A 15,906-nucleotide genomic window follows, 5' to 3' on the forward strand; every position below is an offset into this window, starting at 1 on the left:
ACGGAAAGGGTAGCAGGCACATAGAAACACCACCACCTGCAAGTTTCCCTCCAAGCCACACACCATCCTGACTTGGAACTATATTGCCGTTCCTTCATTGTAACTGGGTCAAAATCCTGGAACTCCTCCCTAACAGCACTGTGGGTGTACCTGCACCACATGGACTGCAGCGGTTCAAGAAGGTAGCTCACCACCAACTTCGCAAGGGCAATTAGGGATGGGCAATAATGCTAGCCTAGCCAGTGATGCCCACATCCCGTGAATGAATTATAAATAGTCACTAGGTTGTGTCTTGGTTGTACATTGTGGCGTTTTATTCGGAGCTGGTGTACTTGGTCACGGCTGTTGTCCTTTCTGACATGGCATGCTTGACCAGCTCCCTGGTCAGCTGCAGGTGCACAGTGGTCTGGATCTCCCAGGAGCTGATGCTGCTGTGCTTGTTGGAATGGGCCAGCAGGGAAGCCTCACCCGTCATGCGCTCGAAAATATCATTCACTAAGGAGTTCAAGATGGTTGTGGCCTTGGAGGAGATGCTGATGTTGGGGTGAGCCTGATTCATCACTTTGCAGATGTAGATGGAGTAACTCTCCTTCCTCGATCTTCTCCGCTTCTTGCTGCCCTTTGCTGTCACTTTATTCACGGCTTTTTGGCGCCCTTCTTAGGACCTGCTTTCTTCTCAGGCAATTTCAGCCTCAATTTTAGATACCGCAGAGAGTAGGAACTCTGCCTGTTCTTTTTCCTTCCATTGACGAGGCAGAAGACCATCTGTTATCATGACTAAAGATGAGCTAATTCACAGATCTGCAACTTTTACATATAAGGCTTAGTTTCACACCAGGCAATGCCTTTACCCACTAGGTAGCTTCCGAGGTAGGACCCATTTGGGCTGGGTTTCATGCTGCAGTTTCCATTGCAATCCTGGGCCTTCCATGAAATGTGCCTGCTGATGCACCGTGGAGTTCATTATTATCTATTAAAATGAAAATGAGCAACACTGGAGTGCCAAGAACATGTGACTTGCACTAGGGATCATTAAGAACAAATAAAAGAAGCTTACCTGCTGCCAGCAATCACTGGCAGAAGTGCTTTACTTTTATAGCCCGCAGCTTGACGGAAATGTTTGCTGGAGTTACACAAGAGTTTTAAAGGATTTTTATTGCAGGATTTTTTTTTTTGCCCCTATCTATAGCAAGAGGCTCAAAGTGCCGTGTGTGGGCTTTTCAATTTACATTCTTCCCCTTCAGCATTTTAATGGAGAAGTAGTAAGGACTGGGGAGGGGGGAATTGAGAAGAGTGAGCCCACACATGAGGAGAGTAAACCCTATCTGATAGCACCCCACCCTCCAAAGAATGTATAAGCGATACAGACCTTGTGAAGATCACAGTGAGGAGCTGTGCATGAGAAGAATGGTCTTCACTGGAGGCAATTGGAGAGTTGCACAAGTTAGAACATTAAGATCTGCAGCCATGATCATCTGTTTAGACTGCTCTGCCTATGGCTGTGAAAGTAAAGATTACACTAGATCGTTGTGCCAGAGGCTCATTACTAGTAGAGAATCTGCGCAATATCACCCAGCATTCTGTCCAAGCAGGCATCCGGCAAGTAACTGACACTTTTTTTCAGAAGAACTGGGGAGCTCTTACCATTAAACAAGTCACCTTTTAATAGACTGGCGTACCATATCCATATTGTATGTGACAAGATGCAAAAGGTTCCTTCCTTCTTGTGATTGACAGATTTGCTGGACGTTGCCATGATGCATTCATCCTCAGAAATTCTGCCCTCCCTGTGCTCCTTCAGCGAGAAAGTCTAGTGAACAGATGACTACTGGGTGACAATTGTAACACGCTCTTCCGCAGATAATCGCCCCACCTAAGAGTTGTAGGAACAACAGCTGGAAATTGCTACAATAAGATACGTGCCTCAAACAGAGCTGTCATTATGAGAACCTTGGAGGTACCAAAGGATTGATTTTTCTGCCTAGAAGGATTTGGATGGGCTCTGCAGTATGTTCCAGGCCCTGTATAGCTGTAGAATGCTGTGCCCTGTACAACTTTGCCATTCAATGAGGCCTGGAGATTTCTAAAGAGGTGGCCATAGCTTCCTTGGAGGCAGGAGAAAATAACAATGAAACATCAGGAGGATCATCACTTTACAGTTACATGGAACGTCAGAACTTATCAGTGAAGTGTTCTCATCTGCTTAACAGTCTCTCTTTGTCACCACGCCATTTACTCCATATCTTCCACAAGGCACATAAATTATAAAACGTTCACTCTCCTTACCCATCCTAGATCGTCAAATTTCTTTGGACCCAAATGACCATGAAAGCCTACACATTATCAGTGAATAATTGAACACAACAAAAGTGCGCTCTCTCCTGTATGAATATAGTGGGTGAATTGCCATGGGGTTTCTCCTCGTCTGCTGTAACTTTGGCGAACGAGCCTTGGAAACCCCAGGAAAACTGTGTCAACACCATTTCTGTTGTTTGCCTGGGTTTTCTGTAGCTCTGGAAAAGTGCCCCTCGCTTACCTGCCGCACCCCGTCCCTGTGCTGAAAGTTTATGCCTTTCAGGCTTTATAATTACAACTTCCATGCACCACACCACCCACCCCCCCCCCCCCGCCTCCCCACACAGCATACCCCTGTGTTACGTTACATTTATATAACACCCGCCCGGTTCTTCCCAGAAAAAATCTACAAGATTTATGTTGCTGTACCAAGGCAAAAGTGACTAACATATTTATTGCTACCGAGATGTAATACAGAAGCACTTGTCAATTGGGAAAGTGGGTCATTTTCTAATGGATGCTTTTGGTGATGTTTAAAAGAGGCTTCACTTTAACACTATAGCTCAATTGGACCTTATTCTTCTGCCACTGTCCTGCATAATTAGTTAACTTAACCAGACAGAATGGTTCCCATTCTTGGATCTAACTGGACGAATATTAATGGGCCAATATTTAACCAGTTTCTGGAATCCCATTACCGCTTTAAATTAATCCACCGCAGAGCATAAAAAATGTCCAACATTTCCAGATTTTACCAGCAAGTTTCCTTACAGCAAAACATATTTAAAAATATTTTGGAGTGGTTTGGTCCTCACTTGAAATATTTTTTCTTTGGTTTTAACACCTGTTCTGAGTTTGTTCAGACTAAGTCCATTGACATCGCGGTTTCGTTACAGTTCCTGCAATATATGCATCATTTCCTCTGCCAGCAGGCTCTGTGTTCTATTATGAGTGCTGATGCCAGGTGCAAAGCTACAAGGAATTATGATTAAAATATATATATTTTTTTAATATTCAGTAATGCAACGTGTCACTGTAAGGAGTTATTTAATGCCTAACTGCGGCTTGTCAGTGCTGGGCAGTGGACACATTTTGCCAAGTACTTAGTCCAGCTGCAAAGGCAATCAATATATTAAAGCTGCTCATTGGCCACAGATCAAATACAACAGTAGCCAGTGAAATCTTTTAGGGGTTATTAAAATAGAAATATAGGTAGAACAGCTTTTTCTCACATATCCATGCCAAATCCTTCTTTTCCGCCAATAGTTCTTATGTCCCTATATTTTTATAAAATTCAAGTCTGGCCAAGAATGTAATACTGCTTCCATTTCTCCTCTTGTGCCTCTCTTGCGTTTTTGGATAATTTACAGAAAAATCTCATTGCTTGGTAAGGGATCCTTTTCTCACCTACAGCCTTCAACTTCTCTCTGTCACAACATTCATCATTTAGATCCGTGCTGTAGTGTCAGGTTGGATGGCAACTGTTCAATGAGTGGTTTGATGTGGCCAGAGGTAGGACTGGCAAAGATTGGTCCCTCTAAAGTTTAGAGGATGACAGCATGGGCGTTCTTTGCATGCGCCAGAATTATACAAATTAGGCAGATTGTGATGTCAGTCAGCGTCGAACATTGATTTGACCTGCCAATTTGGACCTCGCTGCTCCAGCTAATGCCCTTCCTGAAGCATGCACAGCTGATTATGTGTTCAATAGCAGGAAGGACCACACACCCTCTCTCCCATCAGCAATATTTAAAGGGATCATCAACAATTTGCAGGCTGGCTGCTTTTGGTTATTTACCTACGTGCTGTAGAGTTAGTGGAAGAGTTGTTGGGGGAGTTGTGGAAAGTAGGTTACATCAGCAAGGAGTGGTGCTAGACACTGGAAAGGCATTGTATGCTTCTGAAAGGCCTCTGAGTAAGCCACTTGCGCCCAGTCAGAGGAGCTGTAGTTGCAGTTCCCCATGGGCTGCGGTATCAGGGGAAAATGGAGCAGTGATAGTAGAGAAGGCTAGAGGGAGCAGGACACTCTCAGCAGGAGGTCTTACCCACCATCAGTGTGTTGGGTGGCTGCGTTTCACCTGTTCACCTCTTGGAAGCGGACTTGCAGCCTCAGAGCAGGGTGAGGACAGCACTGACAGTGGCCTGCAAGATGACTGTGGCCCTCATTTTTTTTTTCCCACCAGCATCTCTGTGTGCATGCCCATCAACCTGTTTTTTGTATGCTGCCCCATTGAGGTCCTCATCTGAGTCCTATGTCGTGGAGCTCGTGTGCCCAGTGACTCACCACGTGCAGTTCCTGCCTCTACAGTACCCTCTAAGGGTATCTGAACTGGTGGCTGCAAGTGTCAGATCAAGTGATGGTGGCTCTTCATCAGAGGTCTGCTCTCCCTCTAGGCATTCAGCCTCAAGCACCATTGGCTGACCAGGTGGCAGCAGTTCTTGGGTAGCTGAAAGTATAAATACACAAAGGGAGGGTTGGGTGCAGGAAGTGGGGGGAACAAGGGGAAAGCACCTCGTCCACTTCCTTCTCTAGCAACTTCAGCGCAGCATCAGAAAACCTGGGGGCAGGTTCTCTCACTTGCTGTGCCATTCTGGGTCCTTCCTGAAGGTTTTCCATTGTTGCCCAATCAGTTTCAGCCCCAGCTGCAGCCAAAATGCATCTTGCCTTTAAGAGGTGCAGTCTGGCTTGAAATAGCGCAGGCTAGCTTGAATTGGGGCTAACCTTGCACAGACTTGGGCCCCTGCTGAGGCGTGCTGTCACTCAGTAGCACGCTTAATGCAGGGCTACACGCCACAATCATGGAAATGAGCAGGCAGCGCAAAGTTTGCTTGCTGCCAGCATCACTTTGATTGGGCACAGGATAATCACGCATTGCGATCCCGGTGCCTGAATTGGGGGACTATCCGATTTTGCCCTCCCCAGTCTTTATATATTGGGACATTAAATGTAAAAGTAAGGAAGTGATGATAACCTGTATAAGACACTGATTTGGTCACAGGTGAAGTACCATGAGTAATTTTGAACACCCCGACTAGGTAACATTTGGTGACTGATTGGTAGAATGGGCTGGCTGGCCGCCCATTCCAGCGGTGAGGAGGTACCTGCGATCTGGTGACCCCGGCCTCATTTAAATTTGGCAGGCGTGCCTCAAGCTCAGGCATGGGTGGTTATAGCAAGGCAATTTACGGGCTGTGGAGTCGGGAGTGGTGGGTGAAGGGATGGTGTTGTGGGGGAGGTTGCGGTGGTGGAATGTTGGGGTCCAGGCAATGGCCCAGATTATATTTGATAAATAATTGAACACTTCTATCTTTGATGGGCTGCTTCAGTTCCATTGTGGGAGTGGACAGACTGTAATACTGCACAGGCGCTGGCCAAATCTGACTGAAAACAGCAATTGGACATCATCAATTTCCATATTAAAAGGTCCCATGGCTTTGGACAACGGGCAGTCAGCTCCTTTCAAAATGGAGCCGGCCGTATCACCTCACCGTGACTGGGCAGTAAGGCTACCGGTTCCATTTTGAGGCTGTTAATAGCAGGTGATGGCAGTGAAAATTGACCCCTCTCCCCCTCTGTTCTGAAAAGCCCATTGGAGCCATGGAAAATTTGCAACATTCACCAGGATCGAGCAGAGAGGAAAGGATAAATCTTGGATGGCAGATTGGAGATAAAGCTATTAATTGATAGAGATAAGGTTATGGGGAGTTCTTTAAAAAGTGCTCAAAATTTTGAGTGGGTTTGAGAAGGGAAATAGTCAAAGATTAATCATTGAGTCAGTAACGCGAGAACAGAACTCTGGGGTCAGTTCTGGAAGCATAAAATAGGAGTTGGAAGATTTTATTTTGCGAAGGATTATTGAAATATGGAATACATTACCACTACTGGTAATACTTAAGTGACTACTAAAGCCAATCAATCATGACATTTAAGAGGGAATTAAATAAACACTTGGAGGAGAAAAATAATGAAGGGTACAGGGAAGCAATAGGGCCATGGGATTGGAGTGGAAGAGCACTAGCAGAATGTCTGGTGGGCCAAATGGCTTGTTTCTGTGCTGAAATATCTCTGATTCCAACACATGTGTTGTCGTGGAAACCAGGCTGCAGTACAAGATTTACATCTGTATTAGGTGTTAAGAAGTTCTATGCTCTTTTGCTAAAATAGCAGAGGTGAAGTGCCTGGAGAGTTAACCCCTTCATTGCCAAACAGAAGTAAAGTAACAGCAAATGAATACAGTGAAAATATCAATGAAAAGAAATGCCTAATTAATATAAGTAAAATCCATGCTGGCAGTTTACTTTATTGCACACAATAATATCTGCCACTTCCACCTCTAACACGGCCTGTCTCCGTCCCATCTGCTGCTTACGCCCTCATCTTTGCCTCCGACATCTTCACCCGCCTAGGCCCCACCCTCTGGAATCCCTTCGCTAAAATGTCTCCACCTTCCTTCTCCTCCCTGAAGCCCCTTCTTAAAACCCACCCCTTTGATCAAATTCTTAACCACCTCCTTGTAATAACTCCTCCTTTGGCTCACCAGTCAATATTTAGTCTGATTACACTTCCGTTGAGCACGTTGGGGTGTTTTACTACCTTTTCAAGGCGCTTTATAAATGCAAGTTGTTACTGTAATAGACCATGTTACTTCAGTATTGAGAATTTTTGAGAAATTTCTGGTCTTCTCTGAACATACAATCCAAATGATAAATTATTTTAGAGCTGGCGAGGATAAAATTGTTTGATCTTCAAGCGTCTTGCAGTTACAGTTCTGGGGTAGTTTTGAATCATCAATGCTATCTTCTTTTGTGTATGCCATCATCTTCAAGCAACTAATGGATAAAGAACTATCCACAGCATCAAGATTGCTAAATGCACAGCAAGTGGACTTTTGAGCAAGGAATGAAAGCTAATTTAGGTACTGCCTCAGGGAAAGGTGTATAATCCACATATAAAAGTAAATAACTAGTCAATTAAAGGAAATCTGCCTGCTGAGGCACCTCTCGGGAATCAGGGGCATATATTCAATGTTCTTTTTATTTAACCAGGAGTCTGCAGGGCACAGACCCAAACCTTGAGGCACATCAACTCTTTATTGAAGCAACGGCCATTCCCAATACTATCATCCTGCTCAGGAATCCATGCAGGGCAAAGTCAAAAGAAAATTGGTAATACTGCACTTTTTTCTCAGAACGGCAGAGTATTCATTGCAATTTATATATAAAAAAACAATGCTTTTAAGTGCCATTGTATTGTAACCTCATGTGAGGGACCATCCTCCAGTCCGTGAGGACGGCTTTGATCTTCTGGTGTCACAGTCCAACACATTGCCATTGTATGGACACGCCAGAGAATTCTGTGCAGCCTCCGCTGATCACTCTACTAGCTTTGGTGTGATTTTTGCATGGAGTTTTGTTTATTTTTGTTTCCTGAATGCTGGCAGGGAGGAGACTTTGGGCTACAAAAGGCAGCTTTAGTCAATCAATATACAGTCTCTACTGCAGTGTACAGAAAAAGGAACTAATTATTTGAAGTAAAAATGAGTTTTTAAAAATGACCCAGCAGAGTAATAGCCCAGCTGTTTGTGTAAGAAATCATGAAACCCGATTTCTTCACTGTGTGGTTGTATTTTATTACCACATGGCTTTAATCCTCATCTGGGCCTGTTGTTTTATAAAATATTTCCCAGAGATGATGTCAATTATAATTTTTGTCCTGGTCGTCAATTTACAGACTTTTGGAATAAGACTAAATGAAATAAGCAGAAAAAGAACAACTTATGTGGTCTGCCCCCTGACAAAATTATAACTGTGTGATACACATCTAAAATCAATAACTCAGTTAATAGTTAGCAGAAAGCAGGCCCCACTTTATGAGTTGGGATTTGAGCTGCACTCTGCAGATGTTTGGCTGTGGTTGGCTTTTTTTTTCGTGCTCTGTTGTTGTGCTGCTGATTTGCTCACCGTTGTCCACTAACTCAGCTTATGGCAGATTGATTGTGACCTCTGTGCTGACAGTGCAGGCGTCTATTTATTTGGAAACTGCAAATGGTAAAAGTACAATCCATTGGAAGTATGATGAGATTATCTGTTCCATTTGCTGTATTGGGCAATTGGATTAGTCCTTATCACGTGGAAACATTTCAAAATGCCGCATAAGTGGGCTGTCGCCAAGTAAATGCACAAACCATTGTAACCCAGTGGTACCCCACAGTGATACCAATGACCTCTTAATCGGGATTGTCTTGCTCGTGTTGGAAGAATGTTAGCCAGGACAGTGGGAGAACCTTCTGCTTTTCTTCCAATAGTATTGTGGTATGTTCGCCTGAGCAGGCAACTTAAAGGCTAATCTGAAGGATAGCACTTCTAGAATCCGGCATTGAAGCAGCAACCTAGATTACACACTCGAATACCGATGTGGGGCTTGAACCAGGAAATATCTGACCTAGACGTGAGCAAGCTAACAACTGAACCAAGCTGGCAAATCTTAGGACCAGTTTTGGATGTGAAATTTTCAGTGATGACTCAAATTAAATGTCTGAAAAGGTGGTGGGAGCAGATTCAATGATAACCTTCCAAAGTGAATTGTATAAATAATAATTGGAAGGGGCAAAAAGTCTGCAAGTTTATTGGGAAAGTGTAGAGCAGTGGGACTTATTGGAAAGCTAGATGGCTCTTTCAAAGAGCCAGCATAGGCACAGTGGGCTGAATGGCCTCCTTCAATGCTGCATCGTTCTATGATTCTATATATCTGAAATGTCTCTTTACAAAAAAACATGGGCGGGGGGAGGCAGGACGGGTCGTGAATTTCCTCAGGGGTTCTGTTCCTCTGCGGTAACTTCAAAAACCTTGTTTAGATCTCTAAATGGGGTTTCTGACAAATTTCCACTAGAGTTATGATGGCGGAGCAAGGGGGACAACTCAGGAAACTTGTCCCTTGGTTAAAATTGGCAAGTTATGTCAATCAAGGGGCATAATGTCAAATGGCATTTTTCCCTCCTTAAACCTTTTATTGTCTACCTTTTCCTTTTCCCCTCAAGTATATGAGAAATTTGGAAAACACCTTGGCTGCCTGGGTAACCCTTGACAAAACTGATAAGTGCAAGACTACGAGCTTGAGAGCAAGACATTGCGATCTCCCATGTGACACTGCCACTGAATGCTGTAGGACTGTAGTATCACCCAGAATAGAAGTAACAGTCGTAGACACTGACAGACGTAAAGCACTGTCTTGGGTATATATAATTAAAACTATCAGGGTAGATTTTCACCAGGACAGTGGAATGTGAACAAGGGACTGTTGCAATTTACTTGTGTGTACCAGTAATTTTGGCCATGACCAGTCAGATTTGATTGGATGTTGTCTGTGTATCATTTTCTGAAACCAGTATATTGAGTTTCCATCATAACATACCAAACAATGACACACCCCTGTGCCTGATTTTGCTCATTGAATTAAGGCACTAGGGATGAGGTTTTCTACATTTGTTGAAATCTCTACCACTTGACAGCTTCAGTGGAGTAGTAGTCCTTCTTTTATGTTGGCTCATTTACTGGGTAAGGCTAAGTTAAGTACTAACAGGGCTCTCCTGGTAGGGCTTCCTACTTTAATCATGGATCATTCCCCCGCACAACACATCCCACAGAGTAGCTGGGTGCCTCCAGTGCTGGCTGCAAATTTGGTTATATTTTCTAAAAAGGTGTCTCATGAAATTGGTTACTGAACTGGCCCTATAAATAAGTGCCCCCCTACCCCTCTCCACACCTCAGCACCAAAACATTGCTGGCTCCAGGAATGCATCAGAGGTCCTAATGCTTAGAGTTGCTCAGGGCTCAATTGACAGGAAATGCATCGAATGACCTATTTCTGTCACTTGTGCATTATTGGAACATGGGTAGGGTGGACATATTTTATGACCACCCTCACTGCTGGCAGAGCCATAAACCAACAGAGTGGGTCCTGGAGAATTTCCCGTCTACTGGAGTTTCTGCTAGGGAGCTGGTGTAACTCCAATGGTAAATCCTGCACTGGATATTCACAGTGTATATTAGGGGTGGGGATGACTCACAATGAACTACATGAACCAGAGTTGTGTCTGAATTTGAGATTTTGCTATTGAAGTTTGAGAAATACACAGTAAACACGAGCTCCTCTCTACATCAAAACAAGAACCAAATGATAAGTTTTCATTAACAATACAGCCTTTTTGTAATAAAAGTTGAATTGAAATGCAAACATTTACTATCTTGAGTGCAGCTCCTTTTAATGAGAGTGCCAAACCCCTACATGGCCCGTATTTCAGCATTGAATATCCATCATCAGTTGTGTACAATGAATACTAGACACACATGTTTGTACATCAAGGAAACATATGACCATGTATCAGCAATGTGAAGAGCATTTTTCCAGTTTTTTTAAATTACAAAACAAGACTTATCCAGTAATGAAGCAAAGCATCAACACACAGATTGAAATATGAAAATTCCCTTTTTAAATACCCTCCCCCCCATCACCACCTACCCACCACCACCCCCCACCCCCCCCCCCCCCCCCACACACACACACCAGTTAACTGTAAAGTAGAGATTTTCTCTGCAGAGCTCTTTTACAAGAAAAAACAAAGAAAAGGAATACTTTGGCCAAATACTTGTTAATTCTTGAAAAAAAAAGAGAAGGTATGGAAGGATATCAGTTGTCCCTTTTGTTCTTGCATCTGGCTATATGGAAACGGGATTACTGGGATCTTTTCTGGAGCAGTTCATTCTGGAAATGTCAAGAAATAGTCTGGTAGGCTTTCCAGGAGAATTGTTCAGAGGTTTCAGTTATCCCACTCTGGATTTGTAATTTTTCAAAGAGGTAGAGAAAGAGGAGCTGATATTGGAACTCTCCAGGTCTCTTAGAGAGGTATAGGAAAGCTGGGTGTTTCTCCCTTGGCAGGTTGATCTTCAACTGATTTTCAACACAGTCCACACCCCAACCAGAAAGTCAAAACAATATCTCAGAAGTGAAACCAACTCCTCCCTCATAAATCTTGACATGTCACTTCTCTGTAAACATCTCCTCCAAATCACCAAGTTTTCTGTTGTTTACTGAGCTTAAGGCAGTAACGGTTTGTTTTCAAACAAGACCTCTCAGTGACCCTTGTAAAAAAACACATCCATGGAGTCTTTTCAGTTTTCCCAAATAAGCCAATGTCCATGATACTAAAATACAAATCCTCAAAAAAAATTTAAACAAATAGAAGCACTTTCATAACACTATCCAAAAGTAATTGGCTTACAGGAAAGCATTTTCTGAGTTAATACATCAATACTTTCATTGGGAAATGGTCTTGACATCTGATTTCCTTTTGTAGATCTGGTGCTGTTGCAAGATCAAAAAGTATTTGAGTTAAAAGAATGAAAACTTTTATTCACTAGCATATCTTCTGTGACTTTGCTATGTAACATGTCCTGTATGAACAGGAGTGTTATAGCATATAATTTACATTGTAATATTGTTGGAGCTTTGTCCTTTTCAAATCATAAAGTGTTAAGTGGCCTGGAGTTTGCAGTTGTAATGATGGCAAAACTGTCGGTGTTGGCCTTCATTACGCCGCGAAACTAACAGCAGCCTCTGGCATCCACAGTTAAATGTGGAAATCCAGAAGTTGCTGTCAGTGGTTCCCTGTTCCTCCACAGGGTGCACTGTTGAAGTCCTCACAGATAGAAATCAGTTAGTAATCACTGATTTGATGTGAACTTCCACTTTTTACGCAATTAGTCTCACCGTAAAAATCCTTGAAAGTGTTATGTCTTGTTGAATGCTGTGTAACTATTTTTAATGATGTGCTAAAGTCTCAATTACTGAAAAACAACCTCTCTGGCCTTGAAAAAACTAATTTTATGCTCAGCAATGTCAAATTTCTCCATTCAATGATAAAAATTCCTTAGATTTTTAAACTAATAAAATATTAATATTTGCAATAAAAATTGTTTATGGTATTTTAGCTTCCACTTTAACCCCGTGTGCATATGCCAATCTTTATTTCACTTTCGGTAAAATTATAAAAAGCGAATGATAAAGCCAGCTTGTTACTGTCTGTGAGAATTCTTCAATGTGATTGGCTGTTTAGCCTGCTTCATGACATCACTGTTACTGGATGCCGGAGATGCCCTATAGCTGGCACCAGAATGAAATTAACACAGGGAACAGGGACATCCACGCCGCAGAGATTGCTAGAGCTTTGTGGGCAGCTTTCTTCAAGATCAGCAGAGATCTCTGTCACTTTACCACAGTTCGCAAAATCCAGGCTATTGTTGCTTTTAAGTAAGTGGAGCCGAAGGTACGGGAGGTTAAATGTTATTTGGTGAGGCAACTGTTTGCTTTCGGAAGTGCTTGTAAGTTTCAGGCTTCAGGTCTGAAGTGACCATCATTAAGTGACTAACTTTTGCATCTGTAACAAAGTGTGACATCCGGTGTGTGATGGGTGGACGGTGGCAGATAAGGTATATTATAATGAGAGCCTTAAAAGGTTTGGATCTTGGGTTCACATTTGATTTTACATGTGCATATATTGATTAGTTTGTCTGGCGCTGCTCCAGTTAGCCAGCGTAAGGTGGATGTAGTCTTCTTATCCTATCACTAGATGTCAAGAGCATATTTAGGAATTCCTGGGGTAGAAATTTGTCTTGGGAGGGAGCCCAGAATGGGTGGCATCATATCTGTCATCTGTTATATACACGACCCGTTACTCGGTATTAAAGATTTTGCAGATGGTGTGCACTTACCATCCATGTGAGCTTACTTCTGTGTTATGATTTTTGTATCATGTCTTTCAGGTCAGTTGTATGATAAAGCCCTAGCTCAAATGCTATGTCAACAATTTATACTGGGGAAAAGGCCAGCTCTCTGTCATGCTGCAGTTACTGGGTTTTTACGATTAGGTTGGCCTGTGGTGTTAAGTCACCCATACACTTCCACCATTTTGTTTCTCACATGATTCATGCATTTTTTTGCCCATTTGTCAGATTTAAAGCTCATTTTTTTGCGCTTTTCATCTTATAAAAAAAGGTGACCTGGTATCCCCCCTTGCCTATTTGTGGCACTCCTCCCAAGCTCCACATCCTAGGGCTCACTCCCCCACTCACATCTTGAACCTGCAACCCCTGACCTTGCGACCCTGGCCTTGTTACCAGTGACCCCTGGCACTCGCATGACCCTGACTTCTGCCCCAGTTACATGTACCTCTCCCTCTCTCTGTGGGAACTCTTCTTCCAGAGAATGATCTTGGCAAAGCCAATACTGAATTGTTAAAAATTTTTACAAGCACTTAAAGTTATTACATTATACAAAAATATGGTATTAACTGTTTCGTGCCTTACTGAGCTAAGAGTCTCTACTTTTAGCAGAACTTACCTTTAACATTAGGTTTGTGGCACAGAAAACTTGCAATATGAGACCATATGTATAAAGTGATTATGTGTAAATCCATATATTTTATTAACTCTTTAAGTGTCATATCAGACTAAGAGCATCTTTCATGTACTTCAACAAAGAACCTTTGAGGTTCGTTTTTAGATAAAAGTGTAGGGAAATGTGATTCGGAATACTAGCTCAGTTGGGAGTTAAACACCATTATGGCTTGCTTGGGCTGAGTGGCCGATTTCTGTGTTGTAACTTCTTCATGCCAGTGCAAATGACAAATGAGGGAACAGTAGGCTTAATATAATCATACTACACAAATATATAGCATTAACTCTTTGGCTGTCTTAGCAAAAAATCAGCCTCTTTTTTTAACTTCACCCATATATTAAAGAGGCATTTAACGTCCTTAAATTATGATAGTGCAGGTGCTGCAATGAGACTAACCATGAGGAGTGAACATTCATGTGTTCATGGAGATGGCAACAACAACCATTTGCATTTATATAGCATCTTTAATGTCGTCAAACGTCCCAATGTTCTTCACAAGAGCATTATCAAACAAAATTTGATATTGAGCCACATAGGAGATATGAGACCAGATGGCCAAAAGCTTAGTCAGAGGGAGGCTTTGAAGAGCATCTTGAGAGGTAGAGAGGCAAAGACAGTATATCCTCTGACCCACTGAGTATTGTCACAGGAGCGCTGGAACTCATTATCGTGTCAACTTTTTCACCAATTCCATTCCCTAAATTCAATATCGGACACTGCAAATTGGACATGTGGGTTTGCATTTTCCAAATGTTTCAAAAGTAGTCTGAAATGCAAACAACTCTGAGAAGTATCCTTATAAAATCTGGAGAAGCTTCTTCAATCCGAGAAGGCATGAGCAAATCTCATGGAGTTCAACGTTTCTCAAAACATATGGGACTCCTAAAGGATTCTTGTACAGGATTGCTTTGTACAGAACATTCATTTTAAGGTTCACTTGGCAGCAAATTGCATCGGAGCAAAATTCCAAGACTTTGGGCTGCTAGTCAGCCCCCTCTCTCTTTGTAAGCAGACAAACAAATGGGCAAGAAAGCTTATGTTCAAGGCTGCTTAATAAAGTTTTCTGGACAATTTGGTAAGCCACTGATGAAGAGAAACTGAAGAAACGTATAGGGTGTGTTCGGTGTGTTTTGCTAACCTTTTATGAATACAGTCATTAAAGGCTGAAAAAAGTCATCAGTTCACAGAAACTTTGCTTTATTTTAAGTAAGAGCAGCCAATTTTATAACTGACTTTCTTGGATTATGTGTAATAACATAAAATTAAATAAAGCCAGCACTTGCAGTTTATAATCTTAATGTTTTATTATCAAAACGCAGGGCCATTAGCAGGTTATCCAAATAACATGGCTACAATCTAAAGCCCAGTAGGTTACAATTTTCACAGACCATTTTGCATCTCTCTTTTTCTGCTTCATGCTTACAAACTACCACACAATAGTTAGTGAATTGGAAAAGCTAATTGTTTTTGCATGATTAATCTCAAGGGCATTTTAAGGAAAATATCCTGCAAAGCCCTTCCTGGACTTGTCAGACTTGTTATAGCTTGTTTCTTCATGCTGTTAAATTTAAGTTGTTTACATTATTCCCATTGTTGCATTTCAGATAAAAAAATCACAACCCACTGTACATACTTAAAAAAAATTAAATGATTTCGGAAATAGTACACTGCTTGATTAAAAGTGGAAAGATCCTGCTTGTTAAAAGTCAGAATGTATACAACTTTTGTTTTCATTACTTGTGAGGAAGTATAATTCAAGACTCAATCCCAATGACACTCAAGGACTCAGCGACCAAGGAACACAGTATACATATTAGCCTTACCACACCTACTTATTGAGATAGGAAAAAAGGACAGATTTTTACCTTTTAGATGTCAGGAATTGGGTGTAGAAATTCCCATGTGCTTCCCCTGCCCCCTAATGAAGCAGCTTATGAATGCCATCTGGCATAAAGAGTATGTAACCTGAAAAACAGAGGACCCCTCCCCCCCACTATGACCACATCAAGAAAAATGAGTAACATACCAGACTGCCAGGGAATTGATGCCCTCGCCCTGTCAGTTTTCTGAACTCTCTTTATAATTGTTTATGTCAGCAATTTTTCACATCCATTTTGGCTATTTTTGTTGGTGTTTTCCTTGTGCTCTATTTTTTAGTA

At 42.1% G+C, this 15,906-nt stretch overlaps 1 pseudogene; it reads right to left on the reverse strand.

The window, feature by feature from the left end:
* Positions 1-313: 313 nt before the first annotated feature.
* Positions 314-765, reverse strand: LOC137376678 (histone H2B 1/2-like; annotated as a pseudogene).
* Between the last annotated feature and the right edge of the window lie 15,141 nt (positions 766-15,906).

The sequence above is a fragment of the Heterodontus francisci genome, chromosome 13 (genome assembly GCF_036365525.1).
Source record: "Heterodontus francisci isolate sHetFra1 chromosome 13, sHetFra1.hap1, whole genome shotgun sequence".
Lineage (NCBI taxonomy): Eukaryota > Metazoa > Chordata > Chondrichthyes > Heterodontiformes > Heterodontidae > Heterodontus > Heterodontus francisci.